The 19,246-nt window shown below is 43.8% G+C and overlaps 1 pseudogene; it reads left to right on the top strand.

Moving 5' to 3' along the window:
• Positions 1-3,064: 3,064 nt before the first annotated feature.
• On the top strand, positions 3,065-17,670 carry LOC101701000 (ribonucleoside-diphosphate reductase subunit M2 pseudogene; annotated as a pseudogene).
• Positions 17,671-19,246: the final 1,576 nt, after the last annotated feature.

The following is a 19,246-nucleotide window of genomic DNA, read 5'->3' as shown; positions in this document are numbered from 1 at the left end:
GAGAAGTCCCCAGAGGGAGAGAGAACAAGACAGAGAACCCGACGAGAGGGAGGCTGAACTGCCTACTCACCCAGAGATTGGTGACTGGTGTGGATGTGTAGTGTCAGCAATGGCAAAAGTAGAAAGCCCCAGTGGGTCCTGGCAATGGCAGATAGGGTTGGTCCGATGGAGATGGCCAAAAAGGCCAATCAACCCCATCCTGTGGGGGATCATCCGTTAATGGACCATCTACCATCCGAGTCATGGCACCAGAAATGTCAGGTAAAAGGGCCGAAAACCAAGACCAGACCAGGCCACAACAAGCCTTTATTAGGGGAATAGATCTGCCGGGCTGTCTCTGAACAAAGGAGAGACAAAAGCAATATGGCCGGGGCAGGGAGAGTCTTTTATAGAGACTGGGGTCGGGTTTGTAGGGGCTGAGGCAGGGTTGAGTGAGGTAGTGATCAGGGAGTGGAGGAGCAGGTCACATCACTAGTAGTAGGAGGTGAGCGAGTATTAGGTTACTCTCTAGGTGGGACCAGGGGCATGCTGGGAAGAAGGGTTTGTTCTTTGGTGGGAGCAACCATCTTGGCATGATGTCACATAGGGGAGGGGGCAAGGCACCATAGGAAGAGGGCAGCTACTATACATAATAGCTGCTGAGGTAGTGGGAGACCTATCACAACCAAAGTATGGTAAATAGGAGTAGTACTAGTACCCTCATGTTGTTCATGCTCTTATCTAGATGAGATGCTGACCAAAGGTGGAAGGATTAATCAAAACTTATAGAAGACCATTATTTTCAGCTGAGCCCTGCACCCCCAAAGAATAAGACAAACCAAAAATACAATAATTATGCTAAATGTAAGCTAAACAGATTTAAACTTTACAGGACAAATGGACGCCAAAACAGACCAGATTTTTCATAAAACATGAGATTTTAGTGTTCTTGAAAGGAAGTAAGAAGGAAGACTCTATTTTTAATTTTTACAAATAAAGTAAAATGAAGTTACCTGTCATTAGCCATTCTGGTCTCCTGTCAATCTTTCCCTGCTTTCTTAGCTCCAACTTTCAAAACACTACTCTGCCATGGCCTGGTAATTTGTAAATTGGAGGATGCCTCAATTCATGAAATAGGACTAACATTCAACTCTTTGATAGGTCTCCCACTACCTCAGCAGCTATTATGCATAGTAGCTGCCCTCTTCCTAACATGCCTTGCCCCCTCCTCTGTGTGAAGTCATGCCAGGATGGTTGCTCCCACCAAAGAATAAACCCTTCTTCCCAGCATGCCCCTGTTCCCGCCTAGAAAGTAACCTAATACTCGCTCACCTCCTACCACCTAGTGACATCACCGGCTCCTCCATTCCCCAGTCACTACCTCACTCAACTCTGCCTCAGCCCCAACAAGCCCCACCCCAGTCCCTATAAAAGACTCTCCCTGCCCCGGCCATATTGCTTTTGTCTCTCCTTTGTTCAGAGACAGCCTGGCAGATCTGTTCCCCTAATAAAGGCTTGTTGTGGTCTGGTCTGGTCTTGGTCTTTGGCCTTTTACCCAACACTCTTATCTAATGGAAAATTTGTGGTAATTTTGACTCAGGCATATTATTTGATATAGAGTTAAATTACCTTAGAGAAGAAAATATAATAATTGGCAGAGTCTCTGACACATGTGATATTGCTGTTGGATGAAGATGAACAGGTTTCTCAGGTGCCTATGTCTTTGTGAAGCAAGATAATAAACAACTAAATCCTGAAAAATACATTGATTGTACAAAATTCTTTTAAAATTCAATGCATGTATAATATGTCAAACATGCATAAATTTACAAATACTCATTCCTTGTTCAGTAAGGAAAGAAATTATGTATTATGTGCTTCCACTTTTATAAACTTTAAATAATCAAGACTGATATAAAATAACAAATACAATAATATCTGCCTATAGATAGGGTGAAATGAGGGAAATTATAGGAAAAGAAAATTTCAGAAAACTAGAAGAGGATTTGAAGAAATGGTTCCTTGTATAGCATGACAGTTGTGAAGGTTAAGAGAATGTTTAACAAATTGTGCATTTTGATTCAAACAGATTTCAATTACACATCATAGAAAGAATAGTAACTCAAAAAGAAAGAATTTTTAAAATGGTAATACCAAGATGATTAACATAAAGTATTACAGAATCATGGGAATATACTTCAAAGAATCCTGCTCCATCTCTACATATACTGACAGAAGAATTAGAATGCAGAAAATTCATGTCATGTACTCTCATTAAAAGAAGTGATGTGGTAAACATCACTAAGTATTTGGACTGTGACTTGGAATAGTTCAGGGAGTTTTTGAGAAGTGTTGTAAAGACTGCAGGCCTGAATGCATGAGATTTTAAATCAGATGTAAGCTCTTAAAAATATCACATAGAGATTCTATGCCTCTGCCTATTCCTGGTCATCAGATTAATGTAGGACATTAACTAAATCTGTCACTTATTAGCACATGCAAACCTTAGATAAACTGAGTGTCAAGTGTTCATTACAACACAAACAGTAAGGCATTATCTTCTTAATGCTGTCAATGCCTACAAGTGTCTCTCAACATTTTCACATCTGCTGTGGTCATTACAGTTTCTGAGACAACAAGCCCTGAACCTACATTATGGCAGGAGGCCATACAAATAGGGCCTCCCTCTGTTGATGAAAACCAGCCCAGCCCTGACCTTGCAGCTCTGGAGAGAGCCCAGCCCTGGATGCCCAGGTGTTCCCACTCTGTGATCAGGACTAAATACAGATGGCTCACAGATGGCTCAGCTTGGGCTGAGCTGGGTTTTCCTTGTTGCTCTTTTAAAAAGTGATTTATGGAGAATAAGAAATTCTGGGTGTGTGAGTGGAAATGAGTGGGATAAACAGTGGACATGTTTGACAGTGTCCTAAGCAAAATGCTTCCTTGTTTGTAGGTGCCCATTGTGAAGTGCAGCTGGGGGAGACTGGAGGGTACTTAGTGCACCCTGGGGGTGGGGTGGGGGGGAAGGGGAGGTGGTCCCTGAGGCTCCTGTGCAGCCACAGTATTTACCTTAAGTGATTACTACATGCACTGGGTCTGCCAACCTCCAAGGAAGGGGCTGGAGTGGATCTCATCCATCAGTGCTAGTAGTAGTTACACATACTACACAGATTCTGTGAAGGGCCAATTCACCATCTCCAGAGACAATGCCAGGAACATGGTGTACCTGCAAATGAGCAGCCTGAGAACCGAGGACATGGCCATGTTTTACTGTGCAAGAGATACAGTGAGGGCACCTCAGTGTGAGCCCAGACACAAACCTTCCTCTAGAGATGCCTAGAAACATCAGGGGACAACCAGAACATACGGAGAGCACAGTGTGTAACCCAGAGGCAGAGGAAGGTTAAGCTTGGGCTTCCTTTCAGGGTCAGTGACCTCCTCCATATATAATAGCTTATCCTTAGAGACTGCATTCATCATTCTGTCCTTAACTCTGGAGTCTCTGAGTCAGAAAAGCTTATTTTAATAGAGTACATTTTCACATACACAAACTCAATTTATCATGTATGATGGTAAAGATGACTCTGCTATGGCCATGAGGACCAGATCATGAGAAAGCTCAGGAGAACCTGGTAAAGTCTACATGGAAGTTGGAATCCACAGTGAGAAGTCAGTGTGAGCCCAGACACAAACCTAAGTTCTGGGGTGATCACGACTAACGTGATATGCTTGGTTACACAAGAAGACATGGAGTGCCCCCAAAGGGTGCTACTACCAGGAAGCACCAACTGTGGTTTGGATGCTCAGGAGCTAGCCCTTCCTGGGTCCTAACACAGGAGCAGGTGTACCGAAGACCTGAGGAGACTTTACTTGCTGAGACCCTGGGTTCTCCTTGCTCTTCATCATCCTGCAAGTCGTCTCTCTTCTTTTATTTTTTATTTTTTAGTATGGGGGATCGAACTTGGGTCCTTGCGCTTGCGCAGCAGGTTGCGAAACCACTGAGCTAAATCCCCGGCCCTCTCTCCCTTTATTTTAATGGAATAACAATGGCCTCTGTGTCTCTTTCATTATATCTTTTTCAGACAAGTTTATACCACCCAACCTTTTATAACTGTAAACATAATGATTGTTTTAACAATTATATTGAAAAATTTAGGTACCGATAAGCTCACCATACAAAAGTAAAGTTTAATCTTTGTCATTATATTCCACTAAAAATAGCCCTGCAATCATCTGTTCAATGTCATTATAAACCATTTATAAACTCCTAAAGAAAGACTTCACTTATTGGTTATTGATTTCCAGTTTTGCTTATCCTTCTCCCTGTTCCAGTCAAAGAAATAACAAATCTATTTTTATTGTTAATGATTTTTTCCAATTCTGGAAATTTTCTTGTCTTATCAAATAAAATTTAGTGCTTGTATCTAGGTTCAGCTGCTTACCAAAACAATTTCAGTTTTATAAATTTTGCACCATGTGGTGTGGATAGAAGTAAAAATTGCATGAAATAGCAGTAACTGATGAGGTTGTGTTGAAATTGGAGCCCTCTTAGAATGATGATGAGATTGTGAAATTTCATAGCCACATTGTGAAAAAGTTTAACAGCTTCTAATATTATACAATTAAATTCCTCATATGATTTCTATCATTAGCCATATACCAAAGAAAATTGAAATTGCTCATTTGCACAAATCCTTGCAAACATATTCATAAAAAACTGTTCTTCAGAGTAGACTAAGTAAAAAAAATTATACAAAAGTCTGTCAATTCATGAAGGGCAGTTAACATGAATTATACCTGTACAGTGGGATTTTTTTGCTCATAAACAGGATGGCATTAATATCCATGTTATTACATGGGTAAGTATTGACAATACACAAATAGGTACAAAAAGTCCATGCTGTATTACTCTGATGACACGTTATGTCTACATTATCCATATATATACCCACAGAAAATAGAGCTGCAGGTTCTAGAGACTGTGGGAAGAGAGATTGGATGGTGAATAACTGGAAATGGGCATAGGTTTTTTTAATGTTTAATGAACATGCAGATTACTAAAATTATGGTAGAGTCACACATGGTTTGATATACACAATCCCATTCAATTTCATACTTAAAATATCAAACATTATATTTCACTTAACTTTCATGCAAAGTGTCACTAAAACGTGATAAACCAAAAGCTAAAACAGACATCACTTTTCTGGAAAAAACCAGCAAAGACAAATGACTATAATTAACAGTTCAAGCCAGGCATGGTAGTGCATGCCTCCAATCCTAGCACTCAGGAGGCTGAGAAGGATGATTACTAAGAGTTTGAGATCACCCTTGGCTTCATAGTGATTTCAAGGCCATTCTAAATTACATAGTAAGACTCTGTCTCAAAAATCCAAAAATAAAATAAAATAAAAGCACAGAAAAAAGGGAGGATTAAAAACTTACTGTAAATTTACAGTAATCCATTTATATTGAAATGCTGCAGAAGTAAGTAGATAAACATTATCAAAGGCCAAGAAATAACCTATAAATGTGCATGACATAATTTTTTTCTTACAAACTTGAATTCAGAATACAATCAATACATTCTACTCAAAAAAGGTAAAGAATATTCATTTTAAATAATTATGTTGTATTTACTTCAAACTGTTGTCACATGAGAATCTCCTCCATATGTTACAATGACTATTAGGAACAAGACAAAAAAATAGCAAGTGTTCTCAAATACCTGGGGAAAAGCAAGCCCAATAGACTGTTGAAAGGAACATAAATCAGTATAGACATGATCCAAACTCCATGGAGATCAGACATGAGAAACATACAAAACATAAAACACATACAAAAACGAGAGATCATCATGGCTGGCTAGGGGCTGGCAACAAGGGTGGTACACTGTAAACCATACATACGACAAAACCAGGTACCTTGGGTGCAATCACAGAGAAAGCCAGATACCAGAGGGCAAATGATAAAGGAAACTCAAAGTGTCAGGCCATCTGGAAGGGCGATCCAGACAGCTCCAGGATGATGGCAACACTTACTCCCCAGGTCCCGAGTCCAGGCCATCTTGGAGAGGATTAGACTCCCACCTGAAACCTCATAGGTGATCCAGCATGTGGAAAGTGTCCACAGTCACGCTAAGCTCCCCGCCAGGAAGAGGGTCACTGTGAGTGACATAGTCACAGACCAGGGCTTCAGAGAAATTGACAGCCTGAGAGTGGTGCATGTGAGGACATGGGTGGGCACTCTGGAATTTGAACACAAGCACCTTCCTTCTATTAAGAACATGAATCTGAGGGCACTGAATGACTGAGGCCTGAGGGGCGGGTGAGTGAGCAATACCTGAGAGCAGCAGGATTTTGGGAACAGCTGAGTTAGACAGACCCAGAAGCAATTACTCACCAATCCTTCCCCATACACTGGGAGTGCTGTGCTTGAGGGACATCTAGTGCACTGCCCACACCCACTGCTGGGTGTGCCTGGGGAAGCCAACAGCACCCCTCCTGGGGACTTCAGACAGTGCAGAGCCCTGGGCCTGCACCAAGTCTGCAGGTTAGAGAGTGGTGCTCCTGGGCAAGTGACCAAAATTGGACCACAGGTAGAAGTACAGAGTGGTGCACAGGTCATAGATTGTCTGGCAATGTGCTAAGCACAAGGGAGGAAAAACATGGAGTTGACTGCAGGATCTGCCCTGCAGTGAAGGGAGCTGGAGTGTGTCCTGGTGGAAATCAACAGAGAACCTGGTGTTAGGCAAATAGTTCTGAATCTTCCCCTCCCCAAATTAACCGATGTGGAAGGATGTTGGAATGGATACAGAGACCTTCAGTAGCCATGGGAAAGCATGGCTTGCAGCCATAATGGGGGCCCAGAGACCCGTCTGAATTGCAGGACTTCCTGCTCCAGGTGGGCAGGAAAGGATCAAGGCAGGGAGTGTGGGCTGCTTGGAGGCATCAGCCAGGTCCAGACTGCAGCATACAAGGAGCTGGGAGAACACAATGGTTTTGTGATATTGGAACTGCGTGAGTAGTTTTCTGTTTGTTTTGGTTCTTGATTCTTTTTTATTATTTTAGATGTTTTTCTTTATTCTTCTTTGTTTTGGTCTTTAAAAAATTTTTCCCCTCTTTTTCTCTCTCCCATTTTTCTTTTTCTGTTTTTCCCAAAGCTGAGCTTTGGACTTGATCAATGCTGCTCTGGGAGGCAAAGATGAAACAGGCCCCCCCCCCCGCCCCACAGCTTGCCATACCTTTATTCAGTACATCAGGGGAAACAAATGCAACAGATGACTCAGGGCAGAGAGTTCAGTACATCGGGAGAGTAACAAATATAAAGGGTGACTCAGAGGGCAGCAGTGAAGATCCTAGAACAACGAGGAACTATGCAGATGAAGGTTTTGTTCCTCCCAGGATGTCTTCAGCCGGTGTAATCTTGTCCTGGAGCATCACAGCATCACCGGATCATTGAGGTCTTAGCTGTGACCAGAGGCCAAAATGGAGTTATGTCTCAACATGCCATAGCTGGGCTGTAGGCAGGAGAACTAGGCCTAATCACAATTTTAATTGTGAAATAATTCTTCCCCAAATTTATGTAGAATTGCTCCTGACAGAAGGGGATATTGTTTGCTAAATTTAACTACATAAAGACATTATTTATTGGCATTATTTTAATCAATGTGAATCTTATTAGAAGCACATACATGACCTGGATGCATCTCAAAGTAACTTACAAATTTTCAGACAAGTGTCTCCTGTAGCAGACACCTCTGCCCAGTATTAGCAGGCTGTAGTGGCACAAGCTTCTTCCCCCTCCATAATTCGCTGTGTTACATTGGAAGTAGCAGAGCTTGGCTGAGTTCACTCCCAGCCAAGGTCAACTGATTCCAGCTAAATTCTTTCCCTCTGAATTAACCATTTGTTCTCTTCTACAAAGATATGCTTGTGCCCTCATTCTACAGTCCTGCCTGCTTGATACTTGTTATCAGCAGGTGTCCCAAGCACTTCCCAGTTTCCCCTCTTCCTACACTTGTTATGAATAAACACTGGATGTCCTAGGAGTCCTTTATCTCTGCTGCCCAGAGCAGCTTACATCAGCTCAAGACTCAGTTTCTCTCAAGTCTCTCTCTCTATGTTTCTTTTATTTCCCACTTTCCTATCTCAGGACATCTTGCTGGCTTGCAGGAGGGCAAGACCACTGCAGGAGTCTCTGGCAACTCCCTTCCCTATAACTCAAATGTCAAATTGTCATCAACATCATCTGATAAATAAACTAATTTTATCACCATTAGGAGGAGTTGTCTCATGCAGAAATAAATGTTTGTGTTCAGAAAATGAAGTCCTTCCTGTTCATCTCCACAGAGTGTGCGAATACGCAGCTCACTCTGCTGGGCCAATACAGGAGATCTGGCTCCCAGTCTCTCCCCTGGCACCATGTGGAGCCCTGCAATAAAGGGAGGAAGAAAGAGGGGCAGCCTGGCTGGACTCAGAGCCATGTCCAGGGCTCTTTCAGTCCAAGTGGGTTTGTGAGACTTGGGTCTGAACTTCCACCATGGAATTTATAAATTTTGGGTTTGTGAAATACATTGCTACAATTTTCGCACGCTTTCTGTCTCCCTAACTCTGTGTTTGTAAATCTCCCTGACACCCACATATGCACAGATTTTGATGTATATATCAGTGTAATTGTAGAAAACATATATTGAAGGTAAAATATTTAAGTTTTACACTGCTTATTTTATTTTATTTTATTTTTTGGAAATTTGCACCTTTACGTAATCTGTCTTGGTTCTTATTTTTCCCCCTTCCCCTGCCCTCCCTTCAACCCATCCACCCCTCACTATTTACAAAGACTTTGCTTCCATTTTGACATTTTCTCATATTGATTCCATTTCCTTCTTTCCTTTCCCCTACCCCTCCCACTTCCCCTTCCCTTTTGCCCCCTTTCTTCCTATTTCACATTATCTGTTATACCTTTTAGTCCTTATTTACACTTTTAGTTTCTCACACTAGAGAAACTATTCGGTATTTACACATGTGTGTCCCATTTATTTCACTCAAGAGTATGGCCTCCATGTGCATCTGCTTATTTTAATCTTTTTATTGCATTTATCCTTCTCACAGTTTGCTTGAAGCAAGTATATACTAAGTAGAAGGAAATGACTTGCACACCTGACCCCCACACATGCACGGGCTCCTGAAGCCAGAGCTAAGGTGATGTCCTCAGACAGAGACCATTATCCCTCACAATGACCTCTGAGCAGGTTCTCACCTCATCCTCTTCCGCACCTCACCTACGATCAGCATCATCACTGAAGAGTCCCGAGTTTCCTTGGATCCATCATAGAACTAAATTTGCACCCAGAAATCTGAAGAGACAAGAAGATCAAGAAGCACAGATGGCAGCTGCTTCCCTGGCACAGAAGGTCCTGGAGGCCCATGTTGGAGGGAGCACTGAGGGGGAGATAATGGATGCCTGGAGGACAGGACTGGACTAGGGTGAGGTGAGAGGTCCTGGGGCCACACACTGCACCCCAAATCCCTCCAGGGTCTCAAGGTGAGAACCCAAGTATCCCTCAAGGCTCTGAGAGGAGGAAGGGAGGACTGATCCCTGAGCAATGCACCCAGAGGCTTCTCCAGACAGATACTCGGGGAGAGACTTTTCCCAACACTTGCTCTACTTGGAGGGAAAGAACTCTCTATTATAGACCAAAAATTTAGCCTTCCAATATAACTTTAAGGAGTCACAATAACCCATAGAGGAAAGAGCTTAGAAGGAATACACTGTCCCTGGGAAGGGAGCAGAGATCAGGGGAAAATGAGCCAAACCCCGGGACATGCTTGTGAATGTCACAGAGACAGGATCATACAAGCTTCACCATGAGAACACAGGATCCCCCATGGTCACAGGGACCAGGGAGAATTAACCCATGGGAGGAAAGTTAGCTGCTGTGTGTCCCATGGATGATGGAAAAATGCATTCTGTCCCCATATTGCATTTTCAGACACAGGTCTTCCCAGTCACCAACTTTCCCAGTGCTGGGTGGAGTGACCTGATTTATACTGTGGAAGAAAACACTGTTTTTGCAGTGAAACTAATCAGTGGTCAACTTAACAGTGAAGGGTAAAGATGGTGGTGGCTTGCTATTTCTTCCATGATACAAGGAAGATTGATGATGTCAGGGCCCAGCAATTGCCATTAGGAGAATTGGCACATGCTACAATCATCATGACACATCCTGCTATTTTCACCCAAGTTGTTGGAGTTCAGTTGCTTCTGTGAACACTGTATAGACTGACAGGAGAGTGTTCAGTGCTCCACTCTCCTGACTGTGGTGAAGACTTCTGCTCTTTTTGTCAAGATGCTGCTACTATACTGTGGATTTGAGTCAGTCAGTTTTCCCTGGGAACAGAATGGCACAAAAGATAGATTATGATGCTCACATAGGTAGGGGAGTGCCCTGCCTTTGGCTTTACCCAGTCCAGGAACTCAAAAGCTAATCTCTTCCACAATTACTGTCACTGAGGAAGCAGTGCAAAATATGACCACATAGTCTTTGCTCCAAGCCCTGTACCTTCTGTACCACCTCAATCCCTGTGTGTTTTCTGGAAACATGAACAGCAGACAGGAAGCAGGAAAGAAACTCTGATGGGTTATGTCTCAAGTTTCTGTAAGCAACACGTGGTCCTTGTGAAAGACAGGGAGATCCTGCCATCTGTCGATCTCCACTAATACCCTTAGGGTCTTCCCAAAGCAAACCCATCCCAGACTGACAGCCCACCCCTGGCTGAGCAGGCTGAGTTTCCTCTTACAGGAGCATTTATCAGAGCATGGGCATCCTGGGGCTGTCCCAGGGACCTGGGCATGTGCTATCTGGTGTTTGTGACTTAACAGTGATGCTCCTTGTCCCCAGTGTCCTGTTCTAGATGCAGCTTCAGGAGTCAAGACCCAGCCTGGTAAAGCCTTCAAGGGCTTGTCCCTCACCTGCATGATCTCTGGATTCTCTTTAACCAGCTATGGTGTTCACAGAGTCTGTGAGTCTCCAAGAAAAAGGCTGGGGTGGGTTGGTGTGATATGGCATAATGGAGTCACAGAGTAAAATCTTGTTCGAAAATCCAATCAGCATCAGCAGGGATACTTCCAAGACCCAGCTTTCATCAACAAGGAGCAACCTGAGATCTGAGGACATAGTCTGTATTACTGTGTGAGACACACCGTGAGGTGATATCAGTGTGAGCCAACACAAACTTCTTTGCAGGTGTACTCAGGAGCAGTGGGGAAGTGCAGGACTCACTGAGCTCAGCATCAACCCCAGGAGCAGTTACAGAGGGACCCAGGGAGGGACTTAGTTTGAAAATCTATAGTTTTGTCTTCCTGCCTGGAAACTCCTCTTGACCTCCTGCTATGTCATAGTCTCTTAGTTTTGTTTTTTCATTAGTTACTGAAAATGATCATTTTCCCTCTGCAAATAATTTCAGCTATCTACTGTTTTCTTCTATTGCAGTGTTACCCAATCCAAAGCCTGGTCATCTTTTTCAAGATGATTCTAATTCTGAACTTTAGTGACTATGGAAGAAGGCTCAGCAGATTTCCACTCATGTGTAAAACTTTCTGTTCATTTGTTGCTCATGTTGAAGGGAAAACCACAGCTTCTTTGGCTTAATGTAAGGTTGCAAAGGTAAGATCATAACCAAAACATCTGATGCTCCAGACTTCCAAGTGCAAGAGGGTCCAACACTGTCTACAATGGATCCTCATTGCTCACAGATTTCACAGGTACAATTTTGCATAATTTATAAAATTACTTCATACATCAAAATGTAACCTGAAGGTGCTTCTACAGTCATCCTTGGACACACAAACTATAAAGCAAAATAAGTGAAACACTGTGTACGTTCCCCACTGAGATCCCAACATTCTGGTTTCAATTATCATCAGATTATTTTCATAAAAAATTTATGCTTACATTTTTTTGAATTTTTTAGCTGATTTTTACACTGTCACCAAAACACATTGCTATAATTATTTCTCATGTCCCTGTGTGCACAAGGGTTGAAGTTATCAGGATCAGCAGGGCTCCATGAGAATCCTCTGAGCACCAGTTGGGTCCTCAGAAACAGGAGCAGAGGAGGAAGCTGGGGAGTGAGGGTTTCCTGTCAGCGTCTGGGGTTTCCTCTTCTTTTAATGTCGTACAACCTTCAGAGAACCTGAAAAACATCTGCCACATATGTACAGATATAAAAGTTCCAAGCAAAGTAAACTTTGGTTAAATTTAATGCGTATATATATTTATTTCTTCACTTTATAATTTTCAGTAGAAGGGCAAACATGGCCAACATACACCTGAAAAAGACTGTAAATTTTCAGAAACTAAGTTCTTTGGAGTGTCCAGTCAGTATCATGGGATTCTCTAACACTAATGTGATAATTAAGACACCATTCAGAGAAATTGCCTCATTTAAGAATAAAGATTTCTGACTGGGAAATTAAATCCTTCACATCCCTCTCCACATGTTCTGAGACCATGCAGCTCTCCCTGCTCCTTGGCCACCTCAGGAGCCCTGGTCCTCAGGCTCAGCCCCAGCACCATGCGGAGCCCTGTGCTCAGGGGAGAAGTGAGGAGGTGCAGCTGGGCTGGGCTCAGGGCAGCATCCAGGAGCCTCGCTGTTCTTTCTGTCCAAGGAGGCTGAGCAGGAATAGGGTGTAGACTTTCACCGTGGAACTCAAAAATTAAGAGTCTATTAAGAGTGAAGTTACCATTTTATGTCTGTATATCTCTGTCTCTCTCTGCCCTGATCTCGGTCTCTGTTTCTCTGATACACACAGACACACATTTCAAATATATATTCAGTGTAATTGGGTAGAATATGTATTTTAAAAGAATATTGAAGTTTTATTTTCTTTCTAAAGAAATGGAATTTCTCATAATTCTGTCCTCACTGAGTGCCTTAACTTAATTTTATTTTTGTAAACCCTGTATCTGTGTATTTTTCTTACAATAATCAATTATGTTACTATGCATAATACTATCAAGCTTCTGTTACATTTTTCTGTGAAGCAAGTGTACTGCGAGGAGACAGAAATGATTTGTACCCCTCACCCCCACCCACATGGGCTCCTGGAGGCAGAGCTGAGGTAACATTCCCAGCCACAGATCACTGTCTCCTCAGAACTGAGGTTGAACCTGGCATTCCTATACATCCTGGGAAGTCAAGGCCACTTCTACCTTTCCACCCTCCTCTGCACATCACCTGGGACCAACATCATCATTGTTGTGTCCTGCGCTTAAGGACTGAGGGTTCCTTTTGTGATGTGATGTTCCAGGTGTATCTGCTGGACTGAGCCTGTGTTGGACGTTTTTCAGAACATGCCATCAACTGAGAGGTAGCCAGCTCTTCACTGTTGGACCTTCTGAATCCCAGCTTTACGAAGATCCTTGAAATCTCTGAAAACTTCTCTTGAGAGTCCTGTTTTTCCTTCACCTTAGTCTTTCTAAGACATTGGAAATAATTACATTTTCAAAACTACAAAACTCTGGGATAAGTAAGCATAATTAGCTTTTCTTGGACTTATCTGAAAACTCAATTTACAGGGACAACAATCACTCAGAAAACTATAAAGCCCAGATGGTCCAGAATCAGAGACAAGCCCCATTTCCCAGTCACAGAAGGAGCTGGAGACACACAGTGGAAGCAATACTGAGGGGGAGATGATTGGTGGCTGGAGGACAGGAGAGGACCAGGGGAGGGGTCACTCCTGGGGAACATATGTTCCCTCCAGAGCCCTCCAGGATCTCAAGGTGAGGATCCATATATATCTCTCAAGGCTTTGACAGGGGTAAAGAGAGACTAATAAATACATTCAGAGCTTTCTTCAGACAGAATTCAGGGAAAGACTTCTCCAGAACTTTGTCTTACCTGGAGGAAAAGAATTCTCCTCACTACACACTAACTATTCAGCCTTCTTCTATGACATAAAGGGAACACAGTAGTTCAGAAAGAAAGGGAACATACTGTCCCCCAGAAGGGAGTGGAGTTTAGGCAAAAATGAACCAAACCCCTGGACATCCCTTGTCAATATCAAGGATTCAGAAAATCGTAGAGACTTCACCATGAAAACACAGAATCCCCCATGGTCATGCACAGCAGTGTGATGAGAGTGGATTAGAGCTGAAGGAGCTGCAGGAACCAGGTTCATCTGAGAGGAGAACTTGGTGGAGCCATAGACAGCAGAGGAGATGAGGAGAGGACAGGACAGCACAGTGCATCCTTTACCTCCACCACCTGCCAGACCCTGTTCAGGGACCTGCGGGCCTCAGGCTCATTTCTCCTTCTCCCTTTGGTGTCTTTGCAAGGTTTTTCTCTTCCTGGAGTTTTGGGGACCTCCAGGTGTCCATGGAGTGCACTAGAGTTGCACACTCAGAAAGATACACACATTTCTGCAGGGAACTGGCATTACACTTGGGGAGACTCAGGTGAGAGTCTTTGTCCATTTCTGTTCTGGGGGTCTGATGTCAGGAGGGGAAGAAGCCAGCAGCTAAAGTCCACCAAGACAGCCCTGTATCCTTCCTACTGATGAGATATCCTGCTGAAGTTGTATGCATAGCATGGAGATCAGCCACCTCAACAGGCAACTGCCATCCCAACCAGGTGATCCTGATACCACATTACCAGGGTCAGTGCACAATAATGCTGCCTCCCCATTTGTCTTCTCTGGGGTCTCTATTATGCAGATAAAGTATCTGGAGACACATAGACCCCTGTGACTGTCCTCAGCTACAGCCCAAAACTCACATCCCTGGTGGCATCTGCAGCACTAGGTCATGGTTACTAAGAGTAGGGAGGGGATGGAAGCATGGGGACTCAGCCACAGTGTATGGGACACATAGTCCCAAAGGTGCTGAAAGCAGTATTACAAAATGCCCACCTCTGAGGTGCAGGAACCAGGCCTGGGGGGCGTCCTCACATCCTCCTCAGTTCATGTGTAACCTGTGCTGGGTGGGCTTAGGAGACCCGTGGATCCTTACCACAGGTAACACTAAGAAGGCTGGAGCTGTGCTGACCCAGGTAGGAAGCTCCTCCACACTGGAATCTCAATAATTCACATGAAGAATGAGTCCCCATGGAGCAAACCTACCCAAGTGAGCTGGGCCAGGTGCATAGGGTAGCATCCACCTGAGAGTCCAGGCATAGGCCACACAGACATGTCCCCAGTGTCTCTTATCCTGGCCTTCATCCTAGATCAGTCTGCTTCTGCTTATGAAGTCCAACTGCAGGGTCCCTGTCCCTATGTAATTGGATGGCTGTTACCCTGAAAATAGTGATGCTTGCAATGGGTCCAGTGACCTTCCCTCATTTGGGGTGCAAGGTTATGCACTGACCTGCATGCTTAACAGGATGACCTTCCACAAGTCGTCCCTTCCTTTTTTTTTGGTACCAGGGATCGAACTCAGGACCTTGTGCTTTCGAGGCAGGTGGCAGCACCATTGAGCCAAATCCCCAGCCGTTCCCTCCTCAACACCTGCAGGAGCCAGGAACTGCCAGAACAAGGGACACACAGTGTAGACCCTGCCTGTGTCCTCGCATTGATCCTGCCTTATGCACAGAAGAAAGTGAGTCTGAGATCGGAGTCAGGGCAGGCTCCTGAGTGTAGGTGCAGGGCAGGGATAAAGGGGGCATCCTCCAGTTCAAGCTAACATCTGTGCTGCAGCCACCTAAGTGGGGTGATGGGGAGATGACTTGAGCCACCCCAGGTCCCTGCAGCTGTCTCCTGGCTTGGCTTCACCAAAGGGACCTAAAGGACATGGGCCTCCCCACCCAGAAAATATATACTCCTGCAAATGTTGCTGTCCAGCCTCCACTGTCCCTCACAAAGCCCTGGGTGGGTTGCCCTCTCCATGCTCAGGTCTTCCTGCAGACTAACAGGTTTAGTAAAAGTGTTCCCTGCTCCAGGACACATGTCAGAAGCTCAGTCTTCCTGAAAGAGCCTCTGAAGCAAGTTTAGCCCTTTCCTGTGGCTAGATATGCTGTCAGAAAGGCCCTGGGACCCAGACAGGGATCCTCCTGTGGGTGGGGACAGTGAAGGGCTCAGGATCATACTGAACAGATGCAACCAAGGACCAAGATCAGGACCTGGGGCAGGTTCCACTAGGGCCTGAGCCCTTTCCATTTAAATACCAATCTAAAATTGAAAAGCTATAAGGACTGCACATGTATGATAATTATCCCCTTTGATTGGGTGGATTTATTTAATCATGCAAGGAGAGCCACATAAGACAGTGTCTTAGTTACTGAAGGACCCTAGTTAGCAAGACAGACTCCATATTGCTGCTTGACCCACCTGCCTGCCCTTTAGATGAACTCAACAGTTCATGGAGGACTGAAAGTAGCAAAGCAACAAGGGACTGTAACAGGATCTTTTTGCCCCTTTTATCTTATTGAGACTACTTAGAGTAACACTCACACCCTTAATCCTAGTGCCCTCAGGCCTAGCATTGTACAATGAATCAGTGATACACTCTAGATTCAGAAATCTGAAAAAGCCCCACCTAAAGCCACATGAGCAATTTTCATCCAGTGGGGAGAGCTGCAAGGGATAAAGCTGAAGGAAGCCTCTTTGTGAGGTGTATGATAACTTCATGGTCAGCTTTGGTGAACAAACACCTCATATCCTTCTGCTCCATCACTAGCTTCACCTCCACAGGAAATTCCATAAGAAATTACAAGAACCATTTTACACTCCCATCAGCAAGGAATAAGTGTCTTTGCTGCTCTTACCCTCCTCTGGAATTTGTTTGGTCAATGTTTGGCTCTTAGCCTTTCTAAATGATGTGTATCTCATGGTTGTATAAATATATATCTTCAAGGAGCTCTACACGAGCTTTGCATCTAGGGTCAGTGTCCCAGGTTCCTGCTGCTCAGCTCCTCCACCACGCACGGTGCTCTCCTTCTGCACTCTGCTTGCCACCATTGTGGACCAGCAGCAACTGCTGCTGTCGCCTCTGAAGGGACTCAGCCTGGTCTACAAGGAGAACACAGCCCAGTCCCTCAGCAGGACCCAAGTACTAGCCAGCAAGACCTTGAGGAGGATCTTCCAGGAGCCCAGCAGTCGAAGAGTAAGGGACTTGCCCCAAAAGTGGAGGAGGAACCACTGCTGAGAGAGAACTCTTGGTGTTTCATCATCTTCTGTATGGAGCACCATGATGTTTGGCAGATGTATAAGAAACCAGGGGCTTCCTTTTGGACAGCTGAGGAGGTGGATTAATTGAAAGACACCCAGCACTGGGAAGCCCTAAAGCCTGAGGAGACATTTTATTTCACATATTCTGGCTTTCTCCTTGCCAGCGATTGCAAAGTCAATGAGAATTTGGTGGAGCAATTTAGCCAAGATGTTCAAATGACAGAAGCCCATTGTTTCTATGGTTACCAAATGGCCCTGGAAAACATACATTCTGAAATGTACAGTCTCCTTATCGACACTAACACTAAAGATTTCAAAGAAAGGGAGTTTCTCTTCAATGCCATCAAGACCATGCCCCACATGAAGAAGGCAGATTGGGCTTTGTGCTGGACTGGGGACAAAGAAGCCACCTATGGAGAACATGTGGTGGTCTTTGCCACCATGGAAAGAATCTTCTTTCTTCTTGGTTCTTTTGAGTGGGAGCAGAGAGTGAAGGAGGTAATCGTCCATCCTTTGTCTTGATCTTCTTGATCATGCCCCAGTCTCCTCTCACAGGAGCCTGCATCAGAGCATGGATGTCCTGAGGCTGCTTCTCTGCCTGGTGGCAGCTCCCTGCTGTGAGTGTTTCAGGATTTCAAGAGAGGGACCTTCAAGTGAAACCTTTGGTGTGTTTGACTGATGGTAATGCACCTTGTTCCTAGGTGTCCTGTCTCAGACACAGCTGCAGGAATCAGGATATGAACTGGCGAAGACCTCGCAGACCCTGTCCCTCACCTGCACTGTCTCTGGATTCTCTTTATCCAAGCATGGTGTCAGCTGGATCATTCAGGATTCAGGAAAGGGGCTGAAGGTGATTAGTGTGATATCAAGTCATGGAAACACAGGGTATAAGTCCGCTCTTAAATCCTGAGAGTGCTTCAGCAGGGTTCCAAGAGCTCAGTTTCATTAATATTGAGCAGCCTAATAGCCAAGGACACAGCCATGTATTATTGTGTAAGAGTCACATTGAGGGGACATCAGTGTGAGCCCAGACTCAAACGTCCTTGCAGGGAGCTGGTTACCAGCTGGGAGCATGCAGAACTGAGCTACGGGAGCAGTTACAGAGGGGGCCTGAGGAGCAATTAATTAGAATGTCTGGTTTCCTTTTCCTGAACTGAAACTCTTCTAGAGGTTTTTTGTTATGTAAAAGTCTCTTAATTTAGGTTTTACCTTACTTTTCGAACATAATACTTTTCTGCTCAGTGTCTAAATATTCCTTCTTATTTCTTCCACATGTGGAAGAAGGAGTCCTATCTTCCTTCGGTTAATGTAACTTTGCAATCACAAGTTGAGATCTTATACATCTGCTGTTCCATACTTCTAATACAATAGAGTCCCAACATTGGGTACCATGGACTGTCACTACTCACAAATTCCACATTTCAAAAATTGGATAATTGGTAAAAATTAATTCATGTTGGAAAATCCAAACTGATGATGCCTTTGCAGTTGTCCTTGGACATGCATAGCCAGGAAAATTTTTGAGACACACATTGTGCACGTTCCCAGCTGAGGTACACAACACTCTTCTTGTCTCCACACTTAGCAGATCCATTTCATGGCAAATACATTTCTACATTTTTTCAGTTTTATGATTATTTGGTGGTCATTTTGATTTTTACAATGACCTTTGAAATCATTGTTGTCATACAGTACTGTTCCTATGTGCAAAAAGGCAGAGGGGTTTTTGACAGGGAACATATGTCAGTTAGAGAAGTTTCATTCGGGTCTATCTTATGTTGACCATGGGCTCATTATTAATGAATAAACAATTTGATGCACCTTTAACAGGAAGAGAGATTCAGCTGAACTATACATAAGACTACTCTAGAAAGTCTTAAATTATCACCAACTGAGTGAAGAAGCTATGGAAGAGATGAAAAATGACTAACTTCTAGACACCATAAGTATTAAAATTATTAGCTTAAAATAGATGAGGGAGGAATTATAATTTTCTGTACTTAATATTTGAACTGGTGTGTTATCTTATTAAAGATAATTATTAAATCTCCATGAAGTTGTCCATCTTTTATTATTCCAGTTATTAATACATAGTCTA

Source organism: Heterocephalus glaber, unplaced genomic scaffold, assembly GCF_053883595.1.
Source record: "Heterocephalus glaber isolate CG9 unplaced genomic scaffold, H.glaber_assembly_v1.0 deba00001724, whole genome shotgun sequence".
Lineage (NCBI taxonomy): Eukaryota > Metazoa > Chordata > Mammalia > Rodentia > Bathyergidae > Heterocephalus > Heterocephalus glaber.
Note: the sequence above shows the minus strand (reverse complement) of the source record. Positions and strands in the feature narration are given on the sequence as shown.